This window comes from Rana temporaria, chromosome 2 (assembly GCF_905171775.1).
Source record: "Rana temporaria chromosome 2, aRanTem1.1, whole genome shotgun sequence".
Lineage (NCBI taxonomy): Eukaryota > Metazoa > Chordata > Amphibia > Anura > Ranidae > Rana > Rana temporaria.
In genome coordinates, this window is record NC_053490.1 from 254,552,354 (window position 1) to 254,577,325 (window position 24,972).

Here is a 24,972-nt window from a genome sequence, read left to right on the forward strand (position 1 = left end):
TAATGCCAACGGCCACCACCAGAAGGCGCCAGGTCACAGAAGGAAGCTTGGACCTTCACAAGGCTGCAAATCTGTGGCCTAAATTACCGGCCGTCGCGATAGCGCAGCGGTGGAGGTGGGAGCGCACGGAGACACAGGCGTCAGGTCACAATTGCGACCGGGCGTCCGGATTTTGTCGAGCCATGGCTTATCCTTTACCAAAAAAAGCATTGTACACGATTGTAATCAGACTCCAGCTTTTTTTGAATTTATGCTTACGAGGTGTACAGGAACCTGAGGCCAAGAACACTGGCATGTATACTGGAACAGAGATAGAGATACTCTTGTGGATTATTTTTTTAAGTTCTTAGTTCTTAAATTATTTTGCCCTCGTTTATGGAGATTGCAGTCATTCTCTACATCCTCTTATTTTAGCAACCCCCCAAAACTTCCAGGTCAAATGACACCCAGCATTATTTAAAGTGGTAGTAAACTAGGGCTGCAACTAACGATTATTTTCATAATCGATTAGTTGGCCGTTTATTGTTTCGATTAATCAATTAATAATGTTTAAAAAAAAAAAAAGTAATTTTACAGTGATTTGCATTTTTTTGGCCAATTTGTTGTTGGGCAGATTAAAAAACACAAATTGCTGCAAAAACACATTCCATGCTTTTCTGCAGCTTCTCCATTGAAGTATATTGAACCAAAAAAACAAAATGGCACCATTTTGCGTTAAAAAAAAGTCCTTCCCTTTCCGAATACGCAGCAGCTGGAAAAAATCATGGATGTGAACGTGTCCCATAGGAAAACATGTAAATGAGCTGTAGTGTGTTTCTGCAAAAAACACACAGGTGTGAACCCGGCCTGAGAGGTTTAGTAACATAATGGGGTTAAAAAAACTAAAATAAGTACAAAAAGAGCAAATAATTGCTACTGTAAGGGGTTAATTTTTTACTGTTGGACAGTGAAAGTAATAATTACAGTAGTGATTTACTCTTTTTGTACTACAAAGGGACACTTTTATTTATTTTTTTAACCCCATTATGTTACTGCCCGATTAATCAATTATGAAAATGGTAATCAATTAATTTCATAATCGATTAGTTGTCGATTAATCGATTAGTTGTTTCGGCCCTATAGTAAAAACTCTTTACTACCACTTTTATCTACAGGTAAGCATACAATAAGGCTTACCTGTAGGTATAAAGAATATCTCCTAAACCTGTACGGTTTAGGAGATATTCCCCTCGCAATGCACCGCTGATTGCAGCAGCGCATGCGCAGCGGGGATCCTCGGCTAAAGGCCCGTCAGCCGCCGGACCTTGCCGGAGTGACATCGCCGCTCCAGCCAATCACAGCGCTGGAGCAGCGATACCCGGAAGACACGCCGAGGCAAGATGACATCTCGCTCGGCGTGGACCAGGTAAGTTCTCTACACCACGTTCCAAGGTAAGTATTTCATAATGAGCTAGTATACGGTCCATACTAGCTCATTATGCCTCCAGCCTTTCAGGTGTAAAAAAAAAAAACTTATTGCGGGTATACAACCACTGACTAGAAAATATTAAAATTGTTATGCATTAAAAATGAGATGCCGGAATGTTTAAAAGGGTAGTTGGAGAGGCCACTAGTGGAACTGGTCTTTTATCTACTCCTCATTTTAAAAATAATTGCCTTCTTTAACCACTTCCGGACCGCCGCATGTACATTTACGTTGGCAGAATGGCACGGACAGGCACATCAACGTACCTGTACGTGCCTGCCTAGACGTGGGTCGGGGGTCCGATCGGGATCCCCCCCCGGTATATGCAGCGGTTCCCGTGGCTGTCCGAGTGATCCGGGATGAGGGGGCGGCTGTTCGTTTTTGTCCGCCCCCTCCGGATCGCTCTTAGCCAATCTGCGCGCTCCCCCTGCGTGTCACTTCCTCCTCTTGTGTAAACACAGGAAGAGGGAAGTGATGTGATCTCTCCTCTCGGCAGTTGAAAATAGCTGAGGAGAGACCACATCACACAGTGAGTCTGCACAACACTACACTGACACCACACACGCAGGCACATTTAACCCCTTGCGATCACCCCCACCCCCCTGTCACAGTGTCACTGAATGCAGTGATCATATATGTACTGATCACTGCATTTAGTGTCAGTGTGACAGGCAGTTAGTGTTAGGTCCAGAGTAGCCCCCGTACCCCCCCTAATAAAGTTTTAACCCCTTGATCACCGCCCTAGTTAACCCTTTCACTCCCTATTGCCAGTGTCACTAAGCGATCATTCTTCTGATCGCTGTATTAGTGTCGCTGTTCCCGCTAGGTAGCTATTTTTTTTTTTATTGCGATTTTTTTTTACTAAAGACATGTGGCTGAATACATTTTGGCCTAAAATGTTTGACTAAAATTTAGTTTATTTGATTTTTCTTATAACAAAAAGTAAAAAATAGATATTTTTTTCAAAAATGTCGCTCTATTTTTGTATATAGCGCAAAAAATAAAAATCACAGAGGCGATCAAATACCACAAAAAGAAAGCTCTATTTGTGGGAAGAAAAGGACGTGAATTTTGTTTGGGAGCCACGTCGCACGACCGCGCAATTGTCTGTTAAAGTGACGCAGTGCCGAATTGTAAAAACCCCTTGGGTCATTTAGCAGCATATTGGTCCCGTCCTTAAGTGGTTAAACTACTATCACTAGTGACACAAGGTTATTTTTACAAATGAAAATAATACTTTTTATTATAAGTGGGCCCTTCAAAACAGAATGAATTTGAAACAAATATATATACAAAACATTACGACTTGTCAAGTTCAGAAGCAAGCCAAAATTTTAAGCAAGCTAAATGAGTCACCAAATTCATTAAGCACCATCTGTCAATAAGATGAAACTTCCTGCATGATTGACTCATTTACTAAAGCGAGGTGGTTGTCAGTGTTTATTGCAAGTCCCAATAAACAATGTTAATGAATGATCTTTTCATATCTATTCTCTTAGCGCTTCTGTGCATTTTTATGACAATCAGTAGGTAATACAAAGCCACCTCCATATATTTCCCTAACTGGACCATTCCTCTTCCTAATTTTAAATTTGAGAGTTATGTAATAAGATATCCATCGCATCCAGTTTTATCCTCATTATCACTAGCAACAATAATCAAGGGTCTCATATTATATACATGAAAAAACATTACCTTTACCTTAAGTAAAGTGCTCAATTTGCTGAATATATATATATTATATATACATATACATACACACACACACACACACACACACACACACACACACACACACACATCTGATATACAAGTTCTGGTGCTGATGGTTGAGCTTTTGTATGTAAACTTCACAGCAAAACAGGTTATTTGTTTTAAAGTGTTTGTTACACTTCATATTCCTGTTATTAGCATGTTATACCATATACTTGTATGAGAAAGTATCCTGTTCTCTTTGTATTACTACCTTTATGTGAAATTCCTGGTGTTCCTGCCAGCCCCTCTGCTTTCCTATTAAAAGCTGACCACACCAAGCATGAGAACACACCATGATCAGTTTTATAGCTATGATGGGAGCTCAGTGTACTCTCCTCTAATGATCAGACTTGTCCTGACATACCGTCGCTGCACAGCTATTCACTGGGAAGCTCAGTGTGATGCCGCTTCTCCTCCCCCCCAGCTCTCATGCAACCGAGGACAGAGGGAATGTGATCATATATTTAAAAAAAAAAAAAAAAAGTAGTTTTTTTTTATAGCTATACAAAACAGTCTTGCCTTTCATTTTTATTTTAAACTGAATGGGTTGTTTTACAGGGTGATCGTTTGCAATCACTTCAAAGCCAGATACACACTATGCAATTTTCTTTAATTTTTTTTCCTTTAGATTTACCAAAACCAGATAATATGAGGTGAAACCTAAACACTTTCAATTTGCATGCAATCAGGCCTTGCACTCCAAAGCTGAGGGTAAATCTAAAGGAAATCAAACAAAAGTTGTATAGTGTGTATCCAGCCTAAATCTCCAAAATACCTTTATTCCTCTGCAGTATTTTATTCTCAGTCAGCCCCGTGCAGCAATGCTGTAGTTAAACTCAGTTTTAGGCCCTTTCAGCAGCTGATTTTTATTTAAATTTTTTTATAAAAAAAATAATAAAAAATCATCATAAGCAGTTTATCCTCCAAAAAATTGTGATCCGATAGATCATATCTAGTTACCAACGCCTGTATTTTTGGCAATTCTAATGTGAAACCACCCAAAAATGGAGGATATGCAGTCCCAGAGCAAATAGGCCCTGCATCCTGGTAACAAAATCCATTGCTTTCATACCAAGATGTTCCTCTTCCCTTTTTGGCTAAGCAGTAAAACCCTGATCTGCCCCAAGTTTTTAATTTGTGACCTTGGCAAAGATATGTGGTAAAATGTATTAGATGCAGCGATAACATCTATCCATGACTCCGAGTTGGTGCTTTGCTGTGTATAATCTTGCTTTGAAGTTGGCTTTTGACATTTTTCCAGGAGTTCGCATTCTCTTCAGATAGACAAAACTTCTGGCATAAACAGCACATACTGTACCACTTCCAGTCCATAGCTGTGGAGTCATTTTTATCCCTTTAACATCAGTTTAATTTTTTTATCTATTTTTTGCTGCACTGGGATGAAAAATAAACAATTTGTTTTAATCCAAAACGGACTATGTATTTAGCTGCCAACATGCATTTGGCACATTTCTGGATTGCATCATGGTAGTGTTGTGAAGAAGCCTCAGGCAACAAGCAAAAAACAAAAACTGTTTTTGCAGCAAAGATCTTAATACATTCAGAGTCCCATCCATGTCTCTTGCCTATTTTCTGATACTTTAGGATTTATATAAACTCAAGTCAATTGCTATGTTACTGCCTCGTGGATGACATTTTTTAGTTAATTTATATTTTTAGCGGATATGTCCACTAAAAAAGAAAGAATTTTGATTTACAGTAAAACTTTGGATTGCGAGCATAATTCGTTCCAGAAACATGCTTGTAATCCAAAGCACCCTTACATCAAAGCAAATTTCCCCATAAGAAATAATAGAAACTCAAATGATTCGTTCCACAACCATTTATTCATACATCCTTCAGTTTATAGTCCATATAAAAGATTATAGCAATGTGATAGGTTGTGTAACCATAAAATGTCCATCCACAAATGGAAGCCTCCACAAGGGGATTAGAAGCAAAATACAGCAGGAGCTACTGAGTATAAAAGAGAAGAGAGGCGCCTCTAAGTGTAGCAATATGGTTACATTTATTGAAGGTACAACATTTAGCAACTCACATGGTTGATGATTAAAAGAGGCACATCTAAGTATGCAGGCATCTGGGGTAAAGCTGTCCACATAGACCGTCCCTCGCACCGCTGGCTCTTACCACTGTCAGTCTACCATCGTGACCGGGAAGACTACCCTGCAGTAGAGTGATCTGAAAGCGAGGCTTGAACCGCTCGTGGAACACAACTTGAAAGGGACGACGTCGATGGCGGTGTGGAGGATGGTCTATGTGGACAGCTTTAACCCAGATGTCTGCATAAGTGCCTCTTTTAATCATCAACCATGTGAGTTGCTAAATGTTGTACCTTCATTAAATGTAACCATATTGCTACACTTAGAGGCACCTCTCTTCTCTTTTATACTCAGTTGTGATATGACGCTACACTTAATATACAAGCAATGTCTTTTATATAAGTCAAAATGTATTTAGAAATCTTGCAAAACACTCTCAAACCAAGAGTACGGTTTAGGCCATATTCCCCTTGCATGCGGCCGCTGACTTCAGCGGCACATGCGCTCTGAGTTCCTTGCTGAAGGTCCGGCAGACGCTGGATCTTGTTGGAAAGAAATCTCCTGCACACATGTGCAGGAGTGACGACATTGCGGCTCCGGCCACTCACAGTGCTGGAGCTGCGATACCCGGAAGGCACGCAGAGGGAAAAATGTCTGCTCCCTCAGCATGGGCCACGGTGCATACTAGCTCATTATGCCTTTTTGCCTTACAGGTTTAAAAAATCTGCGGGTTTACTACCACTTTTAGCAAAAAAAATTGTGATTCTCATTTTAGCCAGAATCATTCAGCTCTAGTTTCCAGCAGACACAAAATTGTCTCGGCACCAAACATTACTGCAATTGAAAACAATTTCTCAATAGTTTTTAATGAATCATGACATATGAATATTAAAATGCCTGGCACTATAAACAAAAGAACAAAAGATACACAGAAACTAAAAATTTGAATGAGTTAAATTTAATTTACACTGAAGTAGTAATAAAGTCACATGCATTACAATAAAAGAGGAACTACACTATCTGAGCACCACAAACCAAAACCACCATTTCATTTACTTGTAATATTCAAAGCAAGCTCCCCCATCCATCCAAGTCTCCATGCTTTATTTTGCTTAGAAATCACCCCCTTCGTATTTCTGGCCATGGTCATTTTGAGCAGCAGTTTCCAAACGTTGGCCCATTGTTTGCCATTATCTGGCCCTTGGGGCACTATTTCATTTACTGACACCAAGGATGGGGCACTATTCTTCCCACTGACACCAACGATGGGGCACCATTCTTCCTTCCAATGATGGGGCACTATTCTTCCTCCACTGTTCCCAATGATGGGGCACTTTTCCTTTCATCTATACAAACAATGGGGTACTATTCTTCCCATTGACACCAATGATGGGGCATTGTTTACTCCCACTGCATGCCAGGACATTTTCTCCTCCCACTGGCTCTAGTCCAACCCACCTAAAGTCTGAAAGACTATAAACTGGCCTTTTGTTTAGAAAGTTTGGAGACCCAAGATCTTGAGTAAGGGCAGATGATTCATGTAGCAATAGCAATTACTTCCTGGAATCCATCTGCCCTTAGCTCAGGAATGCACAACGGAGAGGGTGCTTAGCTAAGAAAACCTTTACTCTTCTCCTGAAGACTCCTGGGATGAATGACAGTTTTTATATTAGGCATGGAAACTAGGAACTAAAGAAATGCAAAAGAAAAAGCAGTTAAAACAATATAATATAAGTTTCTATTTACTAATGCTAGCAGCATAAGGATTCAAAATAGTAAATGTTGATTGAAAGAGTGAAGTTCTACTTTAAGTATTAACAAAGAGCATTAATCACTGACTCAAGACACCACATAAGTATTGCTGAAATATTTTTCCTTAAACGTTTACTTATCCTCAGTCCATCCCTGACGCTGTGTTTGTTTACTCTTTGGGGGGGGGGGGGGTATAAGCTTCCAGCTCCAAAAATTGCATCTCTCATGGTTTCTACAGTAGCCCCAGCCACTGTAATGTTTTTGAACCAGAGTGAAAGAACACATCCTCATGCACCATTTAAATATGAATTCTGCAGGGAGGAAGCTTGAATGGGATCATGTAAACTTTAGCTATGCAGTCCACCCTGCAGTAGTTTGATTACATTCTACAAGACCTACTTCTGGAACAGTAACAAAGCAAGTGATCAGCACAGTTAAAATCTACACCATCTAGTGGCCAGCAGCGAGGAACATGTTGTAGGATTTGTTCTTTCACTCTGGCTCATCCCTCATCATCACTCACACCTGCAGACACAGGCATAAACTAAAATTAAAGCAGACAGAGATCTCTTAAAATGATTCTACAGTATTTATGGGGATTACATTTACACAAAATGTTAAAGAAATAGAATTAAACAACTGAGAATTGAAACCAAAAGCATAGATGTAATTTCCGTTTTTTTATTTTAGTTACACTTCAGAGTTGGTCTGAGCACACACACAAGGGGACCTTGGTGACCCCAGAAACCTGGGTCACTTGGTTATTGAAATAGCAACCAGCTTCTATTTTCGCTGCCTTTGGTCCACCCTATTTTCCCCCACTTACATTTTACTATTGCCCATCAGTGTGATGGAGGGCCCCACTATTGAATAGTAAAGCTTCTAATATGCAAGCACCTGTCACTTAAAGGGGTTGTAAAGACCAGGGCTGTGGAGTTGGAGTCGGAGTCGAGGAGTCGGAGTCGGGGGAAATTTTGGGTACCTGGAGTCGGAGTCGGCAAACAATGCACCGACTCCGACTCCTACTAAATTTAGATTGGAATAAAAAAAAAAAAAAAGCAAGTTTAAATGTCCCAATTCACAAAAAGTTATAATTAATGACTTCTCTACTGTAAGAATAAAGAGCAATGCATGCAGTGCCTCACGTAACCGCAAAACGAACACGTTAAGTGACCGTGAAGAAGCATGCTTTTCATGTGCTTCACTATATGGCACGCAACGCACACTTAGGAGCTGCAATACTTATACTTTCCATAGTGTTGTGTTCTGCTTTTACAGGGAACGCATGTTAGAGAACCAGTAAGTGTCCAAATAAAAAAATTCCAACAGGAGTTTTATAAAGCACTAAAAGAAGTTGAAAAGTATGATCGCTCATCAAAACTTACTGTTGAAGAAGCCATCCTTGTTTATCCAGAGATCGTTAGTGATGTGGCCAGAATAGTTACTGCAATGCCACCCACCCAAGTCAGTGTCGCAAGATTATTTTCAGCCCTAAAAATAATAAAGTCTGACTTAAGAGCCTCTATGAAAGAGGATCTGGCAGAGGCAATTCTCTTCCTTAGAACTCTACATTCAATTGATTTGCATTTGCTAAGCCTATAACTACATTTCAAGATTAATATAAACCATTTCTAGGTTTTGCAGATTTTGTTTTTGGTTCATTATAGATAAGCTTTGTTTTTGTTCTAAAACAACCAAATAATGTGGTTTGTATTTTTGAACTGGTAAAGATCCTGTTCCTGATGTTTATGCCTGCTGCTACTATCCAGTCACTTGATTGTTTTCATTGTGTTTGTCTTTTGCTTAAACTGTGCAATACAGTAGACTGTTGGCTTCCCAGCCAGTAGTCCTGTGGTAGGTTGCGTTTCTTTCACTCAAGGAATGTATAAAATACATTCGCATATTAATACAGAGGAGTCGGGGAGTCGGAGTCGGAAGTACATAAAACTGAGGAGTCGGAACATTTATCTACCGACTCCACAGCCCTGGTAAAGACAAAAATATTTTCCTCTTAAATTAAAGTCTGACAGTAGCTGATAAAGTAAAAAGTAATGTTTTGCATTATAATTAGTTTGATACCTGTAGAAATCGAGCTGTTTTATTCACCTCCGTCACGCCTGAATCATTATTCTCACTGACTTCCTGGTTTGCGGTGTGCATTCATTCTTGCTACATCACGGCCTAATGGGAACTACAGTTCCCATTAGGCTTAGCCTCTATGCCTGTGAGGGATCAGAGAGCATCTTCATGTAGGGCTGTAGTCATAGGGAGGGGGTGAGCACATTCTGCTTTCCACCATGCAAAACGGCTCAGATGCTGGTGGAAAGCAAGAAGAGGAGTGACAGGAAATGGCATTTTCAAACCTGGATTACTGTATTTTGGAGGTCAAAAGGAAAACGACGTAAGTGATATTTAAATGCTCTAGCTTACAGCAATCAATTGATCTAATAAAAAACGAACCTTTAGTGTTCCTTTAACAGGATACACAAAATAAAATGTTATTGTACACTCTCCTTTACCAAGAATTATGTAGTGCGAGTGCCTACCTTTTTGAATATCAATTAAATGGATTGTGTAGTGCATTAGACAATGGTTTGCAAATACAAAGACGTTTGTACAATCAGATTGCAATGCGCATCACCAACTTAACAGGTATAGGGAAATCCACAGACTGCCTTAAAGCGGGAGTTCACCTGAAAAATAAATTTTTAACATTAGATTTAGGCTCATTAAGGTGAGCAGAATCGGGTGTTTTTTTTTAAATCAAAGCAGTACTTACCGTTTTAGATATAGATCTTCTCTGCCGCTTCCGGGTATGGTCTTCGGGTCTGCGTTCCGATTTGATTGACAGGCTTCCGACGGTCGCATACATCGCGTCACGAGTAGCCGAAATAAGCCGAACGTCGGTGCGGCTCTATACGGCGCCTGCGCACCGACGTTCGGCTACTTTTGGAAAATCGTGACGTGCTGTATGCGACCGTTGGAAGCCTGTCAATCAAATAGGAACGCCCAGTCCGAAGACCATACCCGGAAGCGGCGGCGAAGATCTCTCTCTAAAACGGCAAGTACTGCTTCGATTTAAAAAAAAAAAAAAAACACCCAATTCTGCTCCCCTTAATGAGCCTAAATCTAATGATAAAAATTGATTTTTCGGGTGAACTCCCGCTTTAATGTAAATCTATAGCAAGATTATCCCCCTCAAAAAAAAAAAACACACACACACAAACGACTGTAGTTCATGTTTATTAGCTCAGCTGCAATTTGCATTCATTTTGAGCTTTTTCTACCAGACTATAAGTCAGTTCATCAGTGATTTTAGAGACAGCATCTGCTTGCTGTCTTCATGAAAGAGAAACAAGCCACGAAAAGTCCATCATTTACACAATACAAAAATGAATGGAGAACAAATCCACAAGCAGATCATTATCACTATGTGAACTTGGTCCAGTTCTATTTTCATAGATCAAGTATTTCATGTTTTTCAAAGTATAAAAATATCTGCTTTTGGGGGTCGCCAGAACTTTCTTTTTGTGCCAGTACTAGGTAATTGCAACCAAGCCATCTGTTGCTCTCTTTGTCAAAAGAAAAAAAGTCAAATGGCTGGGCCAAAAGACACAAGCCAGGCAGCTGCCTGTAGACAGAGAATGAATGCAACAGAACAGGTCAATCTCAAGTCAACAGCATTAACCGGAGTCACACTTAGTCAATGAGATGTAAGAATGCTTTACACGCTTTGTCCCAACACCAAGCAATAAATAAAACTCTTTCCTGCTCATTAAATATTAATGTATATTATAGAGTGGCAGTATGTGCATGAAAGAAATACACACACACACACACACACACACACACACACACACACAGGCTTATGTTTACTGCTGACAGCAGCACATAGAATGAAGTAAATCATAAGGTGCTCTGCAATCTGCATGACTATATGGTGTCCCATTTTCTTCCATTTTTTAACAATAAAGCCTAGCACACACTATTGGGTTTCTTCATTCAACCCAGCGGGCTGAACGGAAGAAAAAAAAATGAAGGAGCTCAGGAGGAGTCACTGTACTAACTATGCAATGTTGGTACAGCAATCTCCCCTGCTGAGCTGCCAGAACACACTGGTCAGCTCTCTTAGCCAATGGCTGTGTGCACCGATCAGCAGACCTTTTTTGGTCATGCTCCTTCGGACGGTTTCTATTGAACTGCCTGATGCTGCCCTATATTTGGCTCATAAAGATATCTTTGTTAAGTGGCACAAACTGAAATCATGAAAAATATTGTGGAAACCACATAGCATAGCAACAGACCACTAAAAGTATTTAGAACATCAGTAAGGTGACACTTAAGACTTTTCAATAAGAGTATATTTGTAATTTATACAAAAACATATAAACAATCATGTTTGTACAAAGCCTTAGATCAGTGGGGGTGAACTGGAAAATGATAGAGGGCCCCAAGTGTGGCCCCTGACACTTTCAAAGGGGCTCACAATAGCAGAGAATTTTTGCACGATGATTCTAAATTTGGGTCTTGCTGCATTTTTGCAGTGTATCGCAATGCACACTGAAGAAGTTGGAGTACAATAACCCCCAGCATTAGTGTCAGTGGCAGGAATAACAACCTCTAGCATTGGTGTGAACATTAACACACATTGGTGGTCAGTGGCAGTGAAGTTAATCCCACCCATGCTACATTGGTGGTTGATCAGCTGTTAGCCCCCATCCCCCACCCCCTCCATCCACACACTGGTGGTCATAGCAGTGAAAGTTAAGCAACCTCCCCCTACCATTTGTGAGCATGCTCCAGGTCCCTACCACCTAATCTGCTCTGCGAATGGGCTGGGTGCTGAGCAGGACCTGTGTCCTGCAAGGCCACCTCTTGTGTACAAGTTCCTTGTGTCTAGGGAGTTTACTCTGACCTGAACGGCTCAGTCAGTTTGAACTGCCCAGACTTACATAAGAGATAGAGTCACTTACTGTCATTCTAACAGCTGCTGGTGACACTGGCAGCTGGCAGCCTAACAAGTGTTTGACAGTGGTTCCTCCTAGTCCATACTTCACCACTGTGATTGACAGTGGCTTCCGAGCATCCTCTATGGTCTCTAGCCCTCCAAGATGAGGGAAGAAGAGAGAGGATAGTGCGGGCAAGTGACTGAATAAAAGCCCTCATAAGGGAACTGCAGAAAACTGTAATGACTGAAAAAAAGGGATAAGTTCCTCACTCAGTACTTGTGTTTTACTGGTTTTGCATTTACAAACACTTTAAGCAATGTACAGAATATTTCCCAAGTTGCCATGGTTACAAGCAAGTGAAAGTTGCTTTTCTTTGTCAAGTCTACAAAATGATAGCGGGTCTGCAGATTGAAATGGAAAAGTGACAGTTATTAACAGATTACAAAATGGCTTTTTTTTTTTTTTTAAGTAATTAAATATGTTCACAAGCATTGGGCTTTTCCTTACTTTTCTTTTGTCCTCCCTTTCAGTGAGAAATTGAAAGTAACAGCATACAAGTATTTATTCCAAACCAACAATCCTCCATTATTTCTGAATGTCTTCATGACAATTAAAGTAGTACTAAAGATAAAATAAATCATTACACATGATGCAGTCTGTCACTAGCATTAACAGAGCAGTCTTTGTTTTTCCGAGTTCCCCCGGTAACTTATGGCTAGTACACACGCGTCGAATGTCATGAGACATCGGCCAGTTCAATAAAAACCGTCCGACAATTAGCTGGTGTGTATGTCAGTTGATCCATCAGAAGTCAGTCGTTTGGCCATCTTCTGTCAAACAAGCATGCTGGAAAACCAGCAGCCGACTGGCTCCTGATCAGCGCTCTCAGCCACCGTCAGAGCGCTGACCAGAGTGTTCTGGCGGGGCGGGGGGGGCCTCCCCTTGTCAGAACACAACAGATCAGTGGGGGTAGATCGCTGTATTAACATTGGATTGTTAGTACAGCCGCTCAGATCTGAGCTGTCGGGTTTTTTCGTTCAACCCAGCAGGTTGTGTACTAAGCTTAAGGGGTCAGTTCACTAAGAGATAAATACCGCATAAACTTGAGTTAAAAAAACTCATGCGATATTTATCTCAGAAGTCAATTCACAGGAAGCACCCTCATAGCTTAAAGACAGAAATAGACTTGAAAAACATTAATAAGTCACCGGGACCAGATAGCTTGCACCCGAAGGTCCTTAAAGAACTCAGTCAAGTAATTGCCAGACCATTGTTCCCAATTCTTACGAACAGTCTGACTGGAATGGTACTAGCTGATTGGAGAGAAGCCAATGTAGCACCAATATTTAAAAAAAGGGCCAAGATACAGCCCTGGAAATTACAGACCAGTTAGCCCAACATCAATTGTATGCAAGCCCTTGGAGGGGATGATAAGGGACTATATACATAAGATTTTAATAATGACAACAGTATCATTAGAAGCTACCAGCATGGATTCATGAAGAATAATTCTTGTCAAACCAATCTATTAACCTTCTATGAGGATGTGAGCTGCCAGCTCAAGGAAGGCCTGTAGATGTGGCGTATCTGGATTTTGCAAAAGCATTTGATACTATACAAAGTATGGTCTGTTGGCATGGACCATAGGGCGAGTACATGGATTGAAAACTGCCTGCAGGGGTGAGTTCAGAAGGTAGTGATAAATGGGGGGTACTCAGAATGGTCAGGGGTGGAAAGTGAGGTCCCCCAGGGTTCTATCCAGGACCAATCCTATTTAATTTGTTCATAAACGACCCGGAGGATGAGATAAACAGCTAAATCTCTGTATTTGCAGATACAAAGCTAAGCAGGGCAATAACTTCTCTGCAGGATGTGCAAACCTTGCAAGAAGATCTGAACAAATTAATAGGGTGGGCAACTACATGGCAAATGAGGTTTAATGTAGAAAAATGTAAAATAATGCATTTGGGTGGCAAAAATATGAATGCAATCTACTCACTAGGGGGAGAACCTCTGGGGGAATTAAAGATAGAAAAGGACCTGGGGGTCCTATTAGATGATCAGCTCAGCAATGGCATACAATGCCAAGCTGCTGCAAGCAAAGCCAACAGAATATTGGCATGCATTAAAAAGGGGATTAACTCCAAAAGACAAAACGATCATTCTCCCACTCTACAAAACTCTTGTCCGGTCGCACCTGGAGTATGGCATCCAGTTCTGGGCAGCAGTCTTCAGGAGGGATGTGCTGGAACTGGAGAGGGTCCAGAGAAGGGCAACAAAGCTAATAAAGGGACTGGAGGACATTGGTTATGAGGAAAGGTTACGAGCACTGAACTTATTCCCTCTGGAGACGTGACGCTTAAGAGGGGATATGATTTCAATGTACAAATACCATACCGGTGACCCCACAATAGGGATTAAACTTTTCCGCAAAAGGGAATTAAATAAGACACTCAGACATTCACTAAAACTTAGAAGAAAAGCAGTTTTACCTTAAACTGCATAGAGAGTTCTTAACTGTAAGAGTGGTGAGGATGTGGAATTCCCCTCCACAAGCAGTGGTTTCAGTGGGGAGCATCGATAATTTCAAAAGACTATTAGATAAGCACCTGAACGACCACAACATACAGGGATATACAATGCAATACTGATATAAAACACACATAGGTCGGAGGACTTGATGGACTTTTTTCAGCCTCGCCTACAATGCAACTACAAAAAAAAAAAGGAGTAATTTACCAAAAGTGTTAAATATTTATGTTTTGCATTATTTAAATTGCTTAAGAGCCGGTTCACACTGGGGCGACTCGTCAGGTGGCTCAGCCACCTCACGAGTCGCGTCCCATTCAATGTAATAGAACCGTTCTAATAGGAGCGACGTAAGTCGCTCCGACTTAGAAAAAGGTTCTTGTACGACTTCGGGGGCGGCTTGGGGCCATTTGCATTGACTTCTATACAGAAGTCATTTTGCTAATCGCCTCTGAAGTCATCTTCAGGACGACCTGCAGAGTCACCCCCAAAGTTGTGCCGCCGCAGTGTGAACCGGCTCTTAATGTAGCTTTATTTTTTTTTTTTTTTTTTTTTTCGTGCAAACACTGCATTAGAGGAAGATCGTTCTGCAAATAAATGCACAAAGAGATATTATGAAACTGTGAAAGCTATCTCTTTCTGGTGAAATGTTACATTTATTTTCATTCCTGTGCTCAGGGCAGAACATTTCTACGCTGATACAATGTATACTTTTATCTTACTGGCCACTGCAGAGTTCCCCTCATTGTTATTTTGTACTTTGCTAAAATACAGACTGCCTACTGGCAGGTGATAAATAACGGATGTGTGCGTTCCATTATTAAATGGACTTTAACAAGTTCTCTAATTTCTAGTTTTGCGGTATATACCTCACATTTCAATATTTTACTTTGATGAACTGACTCTTATTATCTCATACAATATTTCCAAGTGTTTTTCATCACTTTGGAGAAGGCACATTTAAAGAGAGTTATGAGATTTGTATTATTTTTTTGTCACTTTTAAAGGATAAGTAGTGTTACTGTCACTCATCAATGTAAATGGGTGCATGTATCATTATTTGATGAATCCATCAGTAAGATTGGTTGTTTTGTGTATTTTTATGGTTTATATAGCAATGTATTTTTTAACTATCATTTAATTTATTATTGGAGCACCACAATAGCCAAGTAGTGGTACTAACTTTGAGACACAAAAGGTGTTGTGTGGCATTTTTTATTTTGTTCATATTGATGTGGGAAACACATTATAGCATGAGCAGCAACAACTTAAAGCAGCTGTCCGCTGAAAAAAAAAATATTAAAAGCCAGCAGCTACAAATACTGCAGCTGCTGACACTTATTAGGACACTTACCTGATCGCTCATCACTCTGCTGCCCCCCGCCATCCTCGGTGAGGGAACCAGGAAGTGAAGCGCTTCTGGCTTTACTGCCCGGTTCCCTATGGCGCATGCGCGAGTCGCGTTGCTACGCCTGCCGATTGGCTCCCGCTGTGTACTGAGAGCCGAGTGTTCCCAGAACACAACGGGGGGGGGGGGGGGCGGGAGGTGACGTCATGCCCGCAGTCTGCCCGAGACTGTGTGGCCGGAAGTGGGTGCAAATACCTGTCTTTAGACAGATATCTGTACCCCCCTCCCCCCTGAAAGGTGTCAAATGTGACACCGGAGGGGGGGGGGGGAGTGTTCCGATCAGCAGGAGTTCCACCTTAGAGGGGAACTCTGCTTTAACTGTAGTCAACTAGTAGGTGTGCGCAGAGAATAATTGCACTTACTGTATCCAACATTGGTCAAAGCTGCAGTTTGTTTTTATCTACAGGGGCTCATTCTTTAATAAAGGTGAACTATGCCTTTAAGGTTGGACACCACAAACAAAAAGGGTTGCATTTCGGCAACGTCACTGGTATGTCTGTTTATGCAACACAGCTGGCAAGTAGAATATACCTGCCTACGTATGCTCCTCAGGGCTCTTGGGATCGGCACCCATCATTTGCAGTAAAGGGAACCAGGAGTTGCAATTAGGCTTTCATTTGTTAGCCACTTAGACTTAATGCAGAACTAAAACCTCCTATCCTTTACAGCCAAGGAAGCGACATCCTAGCTTCTGCCTGGTCTGCAGTTGCCATGGTGCTCCACATGTTATCAGCTAGGTCAGTTGAAATCAAACATAAGTATACTAGCAATTGTGACAGTTATTCGCAGCATGCAATATAATGATGGGTAAGCTGCAATATTTGTTTTTTGATTTTATACCATTAAAAGCTATTAGCTCATCTAACACAAACCTCTCCAGACATTGTTGCTGTTAAAGGGTGGCTCCGTTCCTCCATAGATAAAGTGTATTACTGGCCATACGACTAGGTGAAAATAGACAGAAAGAAGCCTAAAAACAGAAAAACTAATGCAGCCACCACATCTAAGGATACATTTTATCCTGAAGGTAGGATATACATGGACGTTTTTATGTGGGAGTGGCTATACTAAGGCGAGGCGATACCTGTAGGCATCATTCTTGTACGTAAATTCTCTTTTACAAGTGATTCGAGTGGCTGAACAATCGGGGAGCCCGGGAGCAATGCGACCGGCAGCACTACACAGAAAGAGAGACTAACTGACACTGTATCTCCCTCTCTGTGACCCTGGAAATCGGAAGCAACAAGGATTTTGTCACTTCTGGTTTTGGCTCTTTGTTTGCCTGGCCGTAAGAGACCAGGAAAGTAGCCAGACTGATCTGTGTTTAATCAACAGCATTGGAGGCTAGATGAAAGATTTGGGATCTAATAGACCACAGATTTTTCAATAAAGAGGACCTGTTATGGCTCATGCTTTCACAAGCAGTGACAAAAATGAAAAGAGAAAGCGTAAAAAAAAAAAAAAAAAAAGTTTCAAATAAAAGAAAAAAGAAAAACCGAGAGAAGGTACTTTCACCGTTTTCTAGGCTGCCTTGTCGTAATAAAGCTGTTTAATGCTGCACAGTCATCTATCCCAGAAATCAAGGGGTTATCCTGTGTGAAATGAAACAAGACATGGGCTCTATCTTGGATTCCCAAGAATCTGCAATGAAAATACATTTATGTGCAATTTTCAACCACAAGTACAAATTGCAACCATTTATTCTTCATCTTACATGAGAAAGAACATACAAACCACTTGTGGTGTAACATAACATGTCATTATTTAAAGTAGTAATATTTGCCTTTTAAATAGCGGAACTAAAGTAAAAGACACATTTTGAGATGAGGAAATGAAGGTTGAATTGCTCTGTTCCATCGCTTGCTGAAAGCCAAAAAAGCTGTTCGTGTTCGTTTGTGACAACTGCTCCAAGCCAAGCACTTGCCTAAACAAATAAACTGTCCACATCACCAAAAGTTCACTTTGTCATGAGGAAGTTTTCTAACCGGGTAAAATAAAACAACCTGCTGCCAAATTTCAGGCACATTTGAAAGGTTTATGGTAAATTCAGGTGTGAATGTAACCATTTTCTACTTTTCAGATACAGAGCAATATAATCGCACCCAGACAGCTTCTATTACAGTGTTACACCTTAGACCTCACTGACTGATCACAGCCCATCTTACCTCTGTGTAGGTTTTATAAAATTAAGGTGAAAAACAGGAAAGAGCAGGCCACATAAGAGAACAATCATTACTGAGTCGGAGAAAGCAGGTGTTTTGTCAGATTAGGCAACCTGTCAGACTTTGTAACGGAAGTTGCCGCCATCTTGCTACACCCTGTACTCCTCCACAGTAAGGATACAGTGAGAAGGCGGCAAGCGGACATCTTGTTACACCCACCGGAGTTTTGCATTTCGCACGTAATTTTTACAGTAAATGCAGCTTATATAGTGAAATTCAGCATTTTGAAATCAGTTTCACTGTTTTGATGTTGATTTTTCAAACCAGCGACCTTCTGTCAGATTAGCAAAACTAGTGAGATCAGCAGGCTTGCCGATGCTTCTAAAATTCAACATCTAAACAGTCAGACGGATTTTTAAATACTGTATTTCACTATACAAGCTCAGATTAATGTTAAAAATAAGTGTGACATGCAAGAGTCCGGTGGGTGTATCAAGATATCCGCTTGCCCCTTCTTGTGTATCATTACTGTGGAGGAGTGCCGGGTGTAGCATGATGGCGGTGACGGAACGTCACTTCCGTTACAAAATCCAACAGGTCGCCTAATCTGACGAAACACCAGCACCCGTTGCATTTCTCTTTTTTGCAGTTTAGTTGGGGTTGACTGGGACAGAATATATGAAAGAAAACTTCTATTTTCTATGCTCACCTACTTTCCCTGGCTCAAATTTCACCTCTTCTTTAAAAAAAAAAGAATATTACCAGGATGTGTTATGTGGGGGAGGGGTGGATTTCTCACGTTTTATACTGTGGATCACCTCATATTATGATAAACGTAACAAAATATAAACATGTCTAAGCTAGATATGTAAATAACCTGTCACTCAAAGCAAGGAGAGAGGAACGGACTTTGTATTTAGACAGGGTTTTATCTGGAAGTCTGTTAATTTTCACTGAACAATAAAAGAGGATTGCTCAGAGCTGGATTAACTGTGTGGCAAGACTGGGCACAGATGATAGGAAATCTTATACTCTACATTGTGACATCAAAAAAAAAAAAAATAAAAAAAAAAAAAATTGGGGTTTACATCCACTTTAAGGCTTTATTATTTAGTATACACGTACATTGCTTTTATTATTTATTACTGATGACTTATCATTTACTCTTTGTTTTTTATTTATACTTTTACGACTTGTATTATTTAATGTGGATATGTTTTTATTTTCTATACCATTCGCAATGTTTTTCAATATGTTTTTAGAGACCAAGTGAGGTTTCTACTTTGTCTTGAACAATATTTAAACACAGATTTTTGCTTTGCACTTTGTACAAATCCTATAGACTGGCTATGAATTATTACCATGTATGCTTCTCTATACACTAGCCCTAAAAAAGGGGAGGCAATTTCCCCAAAATTCGTTGGCTCTACTTGTATACATTTATCTTCAATAAAACAAATATAAAATTTATAAAAAAATGTTTTACATCGGAGCCCCTCTCAAATCATCCAAGTGTTCCCTGCTGTAATGCCATCATTTGCTTAATCAGAAAGATAGCAGCCGTAGACATCAAAGGAGTCCATCATCTACCACCTACAATTGGGATTTAACCCATTGGAAGCAATTTCCTCTATACCCTCCACAGTGTAATCTGCTGCCAGGCAGCCTCAAGCGGCACCAGTCCAGCGCCGTCTTCCACCCAAACTTGATAGCCACAACACTGCATTAGATATTTTTAGCTGCATTTTTATTTTCCACATTTGAAACTTTTGCATTATTATACAAGACAATTGTTCTTGCCTTTTTTGACAAACTATGAAATGTTTTCTTATCACAAACCAAAAAAACTGCTTGCCGTAGGCTTGAGCCTAAAGTAAATGTGCCTTGGTTAAGCTGAAAGGAACAGACTTATACTAATATAACTGTTGATGTCAAGCAACCATAAAATCCAGTTACGTTACAAAGAGACCACAGAAGCTGAAATGCTAGGAACAAAGCAACTGCTTTGTGACAAAGTAGAAAACAAGACAGCGTAAACTGTAGGAGGCCAGCACTGGGCCCTGTCATCAAAAAGTCAAGTGTGAAATTTCGGAACCCTAAAGTGAACAAAGAGCTGAAATATTAGCCCAGAACTGTGCCGTTCTTATATCTGGTTTTATAATTTTATCATTATCTACATGTTTCACATTTTTAATCCACTAAATACAATTTGAGGGCATTTATAGAGAATTAACTTTACGTAATATGAAAAGTACACAATCTCCTTCCCATTGTGTCTATGCATACGTTACTGCACCAATTTAGAAGATTCTCTGCTATCCTGTACTATTGCCAAGATTTGCAGACCTTACTCATTTAGCATGCTGTCTGGACCTCAGAAGAGGGTCTACTTTACCACCTGTCCAATTGGCAAACAATTTCTTGTAGAAGGTTCTGAAAGATATTTTTCAACATGAAGTTTATGATAAAATTAGTGCTACAAAAAAAAAAAAAATTATATAAAAAATGATAGATAGATATTATAATACACACATATACATGCACTGAAAAGCTAAACAAAATTCCTAGGCACACCCTAACAGTACTGCACAAATCAGATTAAGGAAATCAAATTCCTAACAGGATTAAATGATTTGTAATGGTCATATGATTATAGTACAATACAGTACTAGACCTAGAACAACCAGATTCTTCCGTTGCCAACCTACAAAGGACAGCTTTAATCTTGTATCTATGAGTTACAGCTCCACAACCCAGGATCTATAAGGCATCAAAGTGGTTAAAACTGCAGGATGGGTGGCCTAGGTTGTTTTATCTGCACCTGGTTCTGCGTTAGGACAAAATCTCAAAATGTCTTACCACTTTACAAAAATAAGCCATGCACTAGGATTAACTTCTTTATTAATGTTTCTGCTCTAAAAATCTGTGCTCACATCTTCTGTCACATATTTGGAATTTCTTCCATGTATGGCTGGTCTCCTCAAAGTAAACAATGGCAACTTACAGTAGCCATCGTAAAGCACAGTTTGCAGTCTCATAGCTCAGGATAAAAAAGTCTTTTGTTATTCACTTCCCCACAGACATTTTCCTAACAAATCAATTCTTTTTGTGAGAAGGGAGAAGCAGACAGGGTCGGTAGAGGACCCTAGAAGAGGAGGTAGGGACCGCTCTGTGAAATATTGTTGCAAAAAGCAGATAAGTATACCCTCTTTATTATTATTTTTAAAGTTAGCCTTTAATATCACCTTCTCATACTAAGAAAAAGGATTTGACGTTTGATATACATCAGCAAGAAGGAAAAGTGCATCAGCAGTTTTCAGAGGATGTTGTGTCTGGACATGCTCCTAAAATGATTATATCTGGCAACACCTCAGGATAGCACACCAACCTATACCAAAAACAAAAGCCAATCCAATGGATGTACCTACCACCTGATCTGGCAACATATGTGCATTTTTTTCATATTTGTTCCTAATCTAGCATACTCCAAATCATTCTACTTACCTACAAGAGAAAACACATTATGGAGGTGCAGAATGATTTCCGTCCTCTGTTTAACAAACACTTCTGTTTTGTCACTGATTAATTGCTGTACACTTGAGAACACAAACTGATATTTTCTGAGCAGTGACATTCCAGCAGACACCTGCTGATGTCAAAATATGTTGGTCATTACACAACAAGAAGCAAACCTTTCAAAGCACAAGTGTGCCATATGGACACTCTTTCATTGATACAGTTTTACAGATTCCTAAATAGATGGCACACACTGTTCAGAAGAATGAAAATGTAAGCAGACCTATTGGCAGGCACACATGCAAACCAACATAAAAATATTAATGTCAACTTTATAAAGAAACCAGTGAATTAAGCTAGAACAAAAATACTTATATCAAACCCATTACCAAATGCTGCTTAAATATTGCTTAGCAGTATAAAAATATGCTTTGCCTGTTAAGCTCCATTCATAGTGCAATTTCAGATGCGACTTGACTGGCGCAGAATCGCATGACAATGGAAATCACATGGTTTTCAACGGTGCCTGTTCACATTAGTGCAACTCAGCATGGCGTGATTTTGGAAAAGTTTCTTGTGCTACTGTGGTGCGTAATTATGGCCTCACAGCAGTGGCCGTGCGTCCATAGAGGGCGCAGGAGCGCCGCCCCCTCTCTCTCCTGCACCGCCACTGAATGCATTGCATGAATCTATGTATTGCTGCTGCCGCCCACTATTCAGATGGCCGGCCCCCTGGTGAGCGCCAGCCATCGGAATAACGGTAGCTGGTTGGCTTTGGAAGTGCCTATCAGAGCCAACGGCTTCCAAATAGTTAGCCAGGGGACGCACAGGTGTCTCAGCCAATCAGGTTCACCGGTTCTGGTTAGCGGTAACCCGATTGACTGAAGCGTCATCGAGGGACCATGGAAGGAGGATGGCTGATCCCAGAAAAATAAGTGGCGGGAGGGCAATCTGACTGGCAGCCTTTTACAGGGCACAGTGGGGACAATTGATGTGGGCACAGTGGTGACAATCGATGGGCACAGTGAGGCTGCAATTGATGGGCACAGTGAGGCTGCAATTGTTTTTTTTTTCTTTGTTTGCGCCCCCCAAAAAAAATTAGCAGCAGCCGCCATTGTCTCACAGAATATGCAAACCTCATCCAAGTTGTACTACCTAATCGTACTGAAAGCCAGATCAAAATCTGAACACAGCAGCATGAATCTAGCTTAGTGTTCTATTGCTGGAGGTTGTCATTCATGTACTGTTCTTCTGCAGAAGAGTTTGGATACCAGGATTGGCATGTAGCATACGACACTGAGGAAGCTTTTTCAGCTGAAATTCATTATTATAGGTACATACTCGTATACATTAGGCGCTGTCCAGTTCTTATATTAATTCCTATACAGCAGGCATTGACAAATTTGCTTGGAATCTAGGAGCCAGCTAAAAAAGTTAGGAGCCAGAAAACGCGGCCTGTCCCGACGAGCTCGCGTGCAGAAGCGAACACATACGTGAGTAGTGCCCACATATGTAAACGGTATTCAAACCACACATGTGAGGTATCGCCGCGATCGTTAGAGCGAGCGCAATAATTCTAGCTCTAGACCTCTTCTGTAACTCAAAACATGCAACCTGTAGAATTTTTTAAACGTCGCCTATGGAGATTTTAAAGGGTAAAAGTTTGTCGGCATTCCACGAGCGGATGCAATTTTGAAGCGTGACATGTTGGGAATCAATTTACTCGGCATAACATTATCTTTCACAATATAAAAAAAAAATAGGGATAACTTTACTGTTTACTGTCTTTTTTTTTTTATTATTAAAAAAAGTGATTTTTTTTCCAAAAAAAAGTGCGCTTGTAAGACCGCTGCGCAAATACGGCGTGACAGAAAGTATTGCAGCAATCGCCATTTTATTCTCTAGGGTGTTAGAATAAAAAATATATATAATATTTGGGGGTTCCAATTAGAGGGAAAGAGATGTAGTGAAAACAGTGAAAAATTACACATTAGAGCAGGTGTTTTACTTGTAATGCCAACGGCCACCACCAGATGGCGCCAGGTCACAGAAGGGAGCTTGGGACTTCACAAGGCTGCAAAGCCGCGGCCTCAATTACCGGCCGTTGCGGGCCCACCACGATCGCGCGGCGGGGGTGCACGGAGACACAGGATCTTGTGCTCCGTGCGCCCCCGCCGCGCGATCGGCGCGGCCGGTAATTGAGGCCGCGGCTTTGCGGTCCTGTAGGCTGCAAAGCCGTGGCCTCAATTACCGGCGGGCGCCAGGTCACAATTTCTTGTCGCAATTGCGACCTGGCGCCCGGATTTCGTCGAGCCCTGCTATAAAGTAATACCTTGGATTATGAGCCTAATTTGTTCCAGAAGAATGCATGTAATCCAAAGCACTTGTATACCAAATAATGAAAAATAATGGAAACTCAGATAATCTGTTCCACAGCCACCGCATGCGGCCAGAGGTGCGGGGGCGCCGGGGACACACGGGAACGGTTTCCAAGCGTCACTGGCGCCCCTGCACCTCTAACAAAATGCGGTACTGCACACCCAAGCGGCTTGAATCCTGCTTGTCTTGCGAGACAACGTTTAGAAAGCAAGTCAGGATTTTTTTTTTTTTTAAAAGCTCATATTACGAAACGCTCGTAAACCATGTTTTTTGGATATCATTATAGATGCGTTCGCTATTTTGATACTGTTGAGCAACATTTAAGACAAAACTAAGGCAAGAAGATATAAACATATGTAGGACAAAACTGACAGCACATATCTGTATTTGTGTGATCTGCCAGGAATGGACAAGGAATGGCAACTACAGAAAAAGTTCCTATACTTGTAGTACAGTGAATGATAAGCACTTCAATTCAATCTGTATAAGGCAAAACATTGAGAGATAGTTCTTACTCTTATCCAAAGTTCTTTACTGGTGCCAAGTACAAGGTGCCATAGTTCCTGTACATCTGTGCTAATAGCTAGCACATTGTATAAGAGTTGTACAGCCATTAGTAAACATTAGCATGCATCTGATGAATCTTACACCAGCCATTCACATGATCACACAACCCTGGTGGAGGGCATATACTAAAGCCCTGAAACGTGTTGGCTACAATTATATCAAACAAACCACTTTTAAATAAGAACTATTTTCTCATTCTTTTATTATAAGGCTGAGCCCTTATGTACAGTGCTCAGCTTTTATGTTGTACCATATTTATTTTTCAATATATATTTTTTGGACATCAGGTTTTGTACCATCTACTATATTTTATGATGCCTTACATTTTCTGGTTTGTGCTTATATACTTATCAGAGTTCCTATGTCACATCTTAATGGGTCTCTAAACTAGCATTCTAAAGTCCTGTACATTAGTAAAAGGCTGCTG

The 24,972-nt window shown here is 40.6% G+C and overlaps 1 protein-coding gene across 1 annotated transcript in view; it reads right to left on the reverse strand.

The window, feature by feature from the left end:
- Window positions 1-24,972, reverse strand: part of NXN (nucleoredoxin) — a 157,473-nt gene that overhangs the window by 126,084 nt on the left and 6,417 nt on the right. The gene's annotated exons all lie outside the window — the stretch shown is intronic.